Genomic DNA, 6,000 nt, shown 5'->3' on the forward strand with positions numbered 1-6,000 from the left:
TATGTAAATTGTTTTAAACATGGTTATAATGAAAAAAATACACAAATCATAACACGTACCTGATCAAATGTATATGTTGCGAGGTTCAAGTGAAGGACCATTCCCGCCAATAAAGTGCTTTGAACATATGTAGGTGTACTTGTTGACCTTGTCGGTCGTAAAGCCCTCTCGACGACAGGCGCGAACCCACCTTGTACACTTCTCAGGCTGCTTGTGCAACTTAGGAAACAAAATAAAATGGATCCCTGCCATGTCAGGCCTATCCGTATAGCGGTTGTCACTTCGGCAGATCCCATACGCAAAGTGTTTAGCTGGCATCGTGTTAAAATATCCGAAACCGCGCTACGATTCTAACAAGCGGAAGAGGGACAAATGGCAATGTTTGTCCCTCGTTTTTCGCGCATGCGCGAACCCAAAATAGAGCGGAAGTATCTAAAATTCTATTTTTAGTAGTTTGGCCTTGTTGATGCACAGGAGTCCGTATCTAAAAATAGACGCCCTCATGCATATTCATGACCATCTCCACACGCGAGCCCGAAGTGGGCTCGCGTGTGGAGATGGTCATGAATATGCATGAGGGCGTCTATTTTTAGATACGGACTCCTGTGGTTGATGAAATGGCTAAATCCTATTTTTACACTATCTGGTTATAAAAAACACACATGTTTGTACCTTGACATGTGTTTGTAGCATATTTTATTAATTTTATTTAAAATTTCATTCAATACAGTTTAGATCAATTTTGGGTCGACAGATCGCACAACTCGCCGTTATTTACAGCAACCACGGTCAGGTTATCGCTATTGACGCCTTGAAATTAACTTTAGTTGGCAACGAAAAGATACACATATTAAATAAATGCCATACCTTCACTCCTTATTTCATCAAAGCTAGGCCTAACGAAGCATCTAAAGTCGGAAAATGTTTCAACCTCGCGTTACAATTTCCACGAAATTTCATTTCCAAGAAGCATGTGCCATATATGGTCACCTCAAGTGTTACTACGATTTAACAATGAAACAAGCCTGGTTCTCGTTGTTGACCTGCCTGACATCGAAATGTATTAATCCCATTGGTTGACTGGCGTAGCTGTATGCAAATAACATTGTCAGTCTGGTGGGACACTAACAAAATATTAGCCAATCAAATGCCGTAACATGATCACATGATTACATTCGCGTGAAACTTGACCCAGTTCATTTTGTGTGCTCTACTTGTCCACGGGCATGCTAGAAAACGTATATTACACACCCGACATCTAAATCGTACTTGGCACGGGCGTCGGGCAATGGTATTTTTCATTCCCTGTAATCAAGTCTGAATGAATTTATGCCACAGCACTGTGACTATGTTCAGGTTGTGTACACCGATGCTTGACTATACAAATCTGAGTGATTTTTCTGGTTTACTGCAGAAACATAATTGACTTTAGATATTCTTCTTCCATGAAATTCTTCTGAGATTTGACTAATTTGTTTATTTAGAAATTGGCATTGAAGCGTCTGTTCTGTAAGTTCTTGCAAACACCACTGGTTACTTTATGCTAGTTCCTCCTCTTGCTTGATCACATTTCAATTTGTGATATGTACCAATGAAATGTCATATAATCAATAAATATGATTTTGTTCCAAAAACATTATTTGTTTTGCTTCATAACCATAAAGAAATATAATACTGATCAGCCATAACATAGGTGCTGAACATATATAAAATATACTCATGCCCTGAATGTTTTCCTACTTTAAATACAGTTCACTATATAGCTAAACAAAGGCTGTAGTTCCACGTTAGTAGACAAATGACATTGATATTGTTTTCTATACTTTATTTAGGTGTTTTCTATGGATGCTATTAGTCTTATACACCAATTTGGGGCAATTGTATTCTGTTTCATACTCCCATGAAACTACACTGTCCAGATACAACAAGTACTGATACCATTCCAAACTAATCTTTTAATCTCACCAGGGCCAAATGCCAAAGCACATAGCCAATGACTTTCCATATTTTCTGAGTGAGAATGGTGTTATGCCACTTTTAGCAATATTGCAAAATATCACGATGGATGACACCAGCAATAAGCTTCACACATTTGTACCCATGTTGCGAATCAACTTGTGAACAAAATGCATGCCCACAGATCTCAGTTTGAGGGGGATATTTACAACTAAAATAACACAGAATATTACAACAGCTATCTGATATGCACAGGCTAACAATAATAACTAGAAACGAGACATGAAGAAAATTTGCATCCGGATACCTTCCGGAAACCTTCCAGATACCTTCAGCAACCTTTCAAATTTCTTGGTAATTTCCAGATAATTTTTTTAATGTGTTTTCACAAAATGAACACAAAGCACCCCCCACCCCCCACCACTGACACTGGTTACTGTAAATTCTGTCTTTTTACATTCAGTATCACTTTATGAGAGTCACTTGCACATTGCACAAATAACAACATAATTAATTGAGTACATTGTTACTGTAAATTCAGTTCATTCTTATTATAGTCATACTTTGTGATTTGAGGTGATTACAAATTGCACAAATAACAACTAAGGTTAAACACACCTGAAAGGGTATTTTGCACCAGTGAACTTCTCCAATGATACCTTTATGTGTATGTGTTCACAAAACGTGCATAAATATTTCTGTAAGTAATATGCGTAAAGAAGTATAAAGTTAAACATCAAAGTGAAAATCATATCATGTAGCAGAGAAGGGAAGCAACGGCATACAATTATACAAACGCTGGCTTTTAGGATGAAAGGAAGCATGTTGACTCATCGATCCTTTGTATCATGCTTATCTTAGAAATACTTGTCAAGACGGAATTCGAAAATTGATCGCGTCAATTATTATTTTACAAAATTGTGGCCCTTGCTCTGTGCTTTTCAACTTATACCCCATGCACCTCTATACATACATGTATATATGTGTATATGTGTGTAGAAATACAAACGTGAGTATACTTGTCATGTGAACGCATTTACTCATGTAAATTTGAGTAAATTTGCATCATGTCTGGAGCTGGTGCAAATGAAAATGTAAATTTGCACTGTGTGTGTATGTTGCAATGTGAACGTTTATGTCAAGGTAAGAGGATGATCTCATTAATATCTGCTCTTTTGCCAACACCAAACAAATTGTCAACAGTTGCCAACTTTTATGCGTGTATACAGAGTTGAGCGGACAGTGTTTTCTATGGTTTCAAGGAGTCAAAACTTTGTGTACAAATTAAATCAAACACATGTCGCTTCAAGCGAACGTTTTCGGCGAAGTAACTCTCTTCTCATTCAAATTTGGTTGGAAAACAACCTGTTTTGTGTTGAAAGTCGTGAACAGACTGACGAATATGTGTGCCTTGCACACCTAAGATCGATGCTTTTCATGTGAACGCATAGTAAATTTACATATAAGCACGTATGTATAGTTACACATGAGTAAAATTACTTACGTTAGTAAATGTTGTGCATATGTGTGTAAGAAAGCAAACTTTCATTCATGTAACTTCAGTAGTGTCTGGGGAGAACTGTCCAAATCATACCATGCACTGAGTACATTAACATGCATGTTGATCAAGGGCAATAACTTGCAAAAGAATAATTTTGAGCACCAATTTTTGAACTCAGTCTTGACAAGTATTTCTTAGATGAGCATGCAAACTATAATTCATGTAACTTCAGTAGGTTCTGAGAAAACCTGTCCCCAATCACACAACATGCACTAAGTTGAAAAGCACGGAGCAAGGACCATAATTGTGTACAATAATAATTGACGGAACAAATTTTCGAACTCAGTCTTGACAAGTATTTCTTAGATAAGCATGATACAAAGGATCGACAGGTCAACGTGCGTCCTTTAATCCCATATATCAGCATTTGTATGATTGTATGCCGTTGCTACGCAATCTCTGCTACATTCTCACTTTGATGTATAACTTGATACTTCTTTATACATACGAACACATACACATAAAGGTATCTGTATGATAATATCTACCGTTCAAGGGCCATACATTTCAGTCTCACCTGTACATTTGGTGTTTATTAGTCCAGAACATGATAGCATTGAAAGGTCTCAGTCTTGTGAACACATCAGAAAAAGCTCTACCATTAAACCACGGAGGCGGAACGACCCCTACAAGTACAAGCAAAATCGATATTACCACAGTGACGGTATAAACAGAAAACAAGTTATTACTTGCCCGTGAAGAGATCACCCGTTTAATAAACATACAGCTTTATTACACATTGTGTAATACCAAAACGCGTGCTTATGTACTCTCGGAACACGTTTCACGAACAAATATTGAAAGCTCTCAACATCCCTTGGCTTATTCAACGGCATTGTGTGTGGAGATGATAGATCACTGGGAGGAGCTTATGCACACTCGATGAGGCTGACGTCACATGGCATTGTTTCGCCGATGGATCTTGCAACAAAATTCAACAAATTACGTCATCGGGTATTGTGACGTGATTGTAAACTTTGAGGTGCAAGGCCCCGTTCCACAAGGCGATCGTACTCTAGCGCAACGACAGTCGTTAGCCTTAGAAGTTAAATTATGTGAGTTGTGATAGCCTTAGCACTACGATAATTTTGTGGGACGAACACCTGAATTCTAAAGGTGGACCATTGTATGATATTAAATACGTTTCAACTTTTGAAGTGTTTGAAGTATTATTCTGTTAAACTCAATTGGATTATGCTGTGGATCGTGTAGGTGTCAGCCTATTTACACTCAACAGTATAATTCTAAAAACATTATAACTGACAAGTAATAAATAAAATACTAAACTCGCTCTCGTGTAAAACCAATTTTATGAAACTCGTGAATAGTTGTGGTATCTGACTCTCTTTCGTTCGTCAGATACCAGAACTATTCACTCGTTTCATAAAATTGGTATTACACGGGAGCTCGTTTAGTATTCTATATTTATGCAATGGATAATAACAACCAACCTGAAACAGTCCTCGGATAATAGTGTTCGCTGGCAAGGTATGTGCTATGTGTAAAATAAGTCCTCAACAAGATCCCATACACGATAGATACGATTTAAAATACAATCTTCGTAAAAGCTATCTGAATTTATCAACCACTGGGTGAAGAGACAAGAGGAAAGATACCAAATCTGCACATGTACGATCCGTGGTATCCGGCATGGACATCTCACCGGAAAGTATGCCACCTGGAATCCGGGTATCCGGCACACAAGACTTATTTATTCGCGTATAATACACACTCGTGTGTGATATGCACCCTCAATTATGGGGAATTTAATTCTGGAATAATATATTTGTCGTACATAAACATTTCAGGCTGCCAGCATAAACCACGAAATTTTGAGAGCGCCCTGGGTGCTTATTACGTCGAATACGGTATTCATACTTATCAAAACTTTCAATCACACAAGTCATGTAAGTGATCTCAAAATACTATATAATGAGTGAGCAAGTTAGTATAGTTTCACACAGCTTTTAGCAATATTCCAGCAATATATCTGCGGGGTCACCAGAAATGGGCTTTTCACACAGTACCAATGTGGGGAATAGAACCCAGTGCTTCGGAGAACGCATTACCCACTAGGCTACCAAATACGTCATTTGCTTATTCGTTGGAGAAACAAGTCATGATCCCGGCACGGGCACGGGAACCCAAACAACCGTCTTAGGACACCATCAGGATCTAAAACTTCATCAAAGTCATTGCGAACAACTACACAGCAATCAATTAAGACTATTGGGATTTCGAACCACACAACTTTGACACAAGCCCAAGCCAGGGATTCGGACTCCCGGTGTAAGCCGGCCGGCTAGCCGCCATTACAAATCATCGCCTCACCCCCAAGCCCCCCCCCCGGGACAATCTACCACGATAGATAAGTTACCACCTTATCTCCCCTACTTTTCCATAGTGTTATATATACTCCCAACTTTTATGTTCCCTCATGCTATGCTTGCGCTTAAAAGCTCAATGCTCAACCCATGTAAATA

General features: G+C 38.5%; 1 protein-coding gene across 1 annotated transcript in view; it reads right to left on the reverse strand.

The window, feature by feature from the left end:
- The window catches only part of LOC124119222 (protein PML-like), a 73,369-nt gene extending 72,274 nt beyond the window's left edge, over positions 1–1,095 (reverse strand). Inside the window, exon 1 of the mRNA XM_048387085.1 lies at positions 868–1,095. The gene's annotated coding sequence lies outside the window, so the exon portion shown is untranslated. The remainder of the gene's footprint in view (positions 1–867) is intronic.
- Positions 1,096–6,000: the final 4,905 nt, after the last annotated feature.

This window comes from Haliotis rufescens, unplaced genomic scaffold, assembly GCF_023055435.1.
Source record: "Haliotis rufescens isolate VD_foot unplaced genomic scaffold, xgHalRufe1.0.p SCAF_64, whole genome shotgun sequence".
Lineage (NCBI taxonomy): Eukaryota > Metazoa > Mollusca > Gastropoda > Lepetellida > Haliotidae > Haliotis > Haliotis rufescens.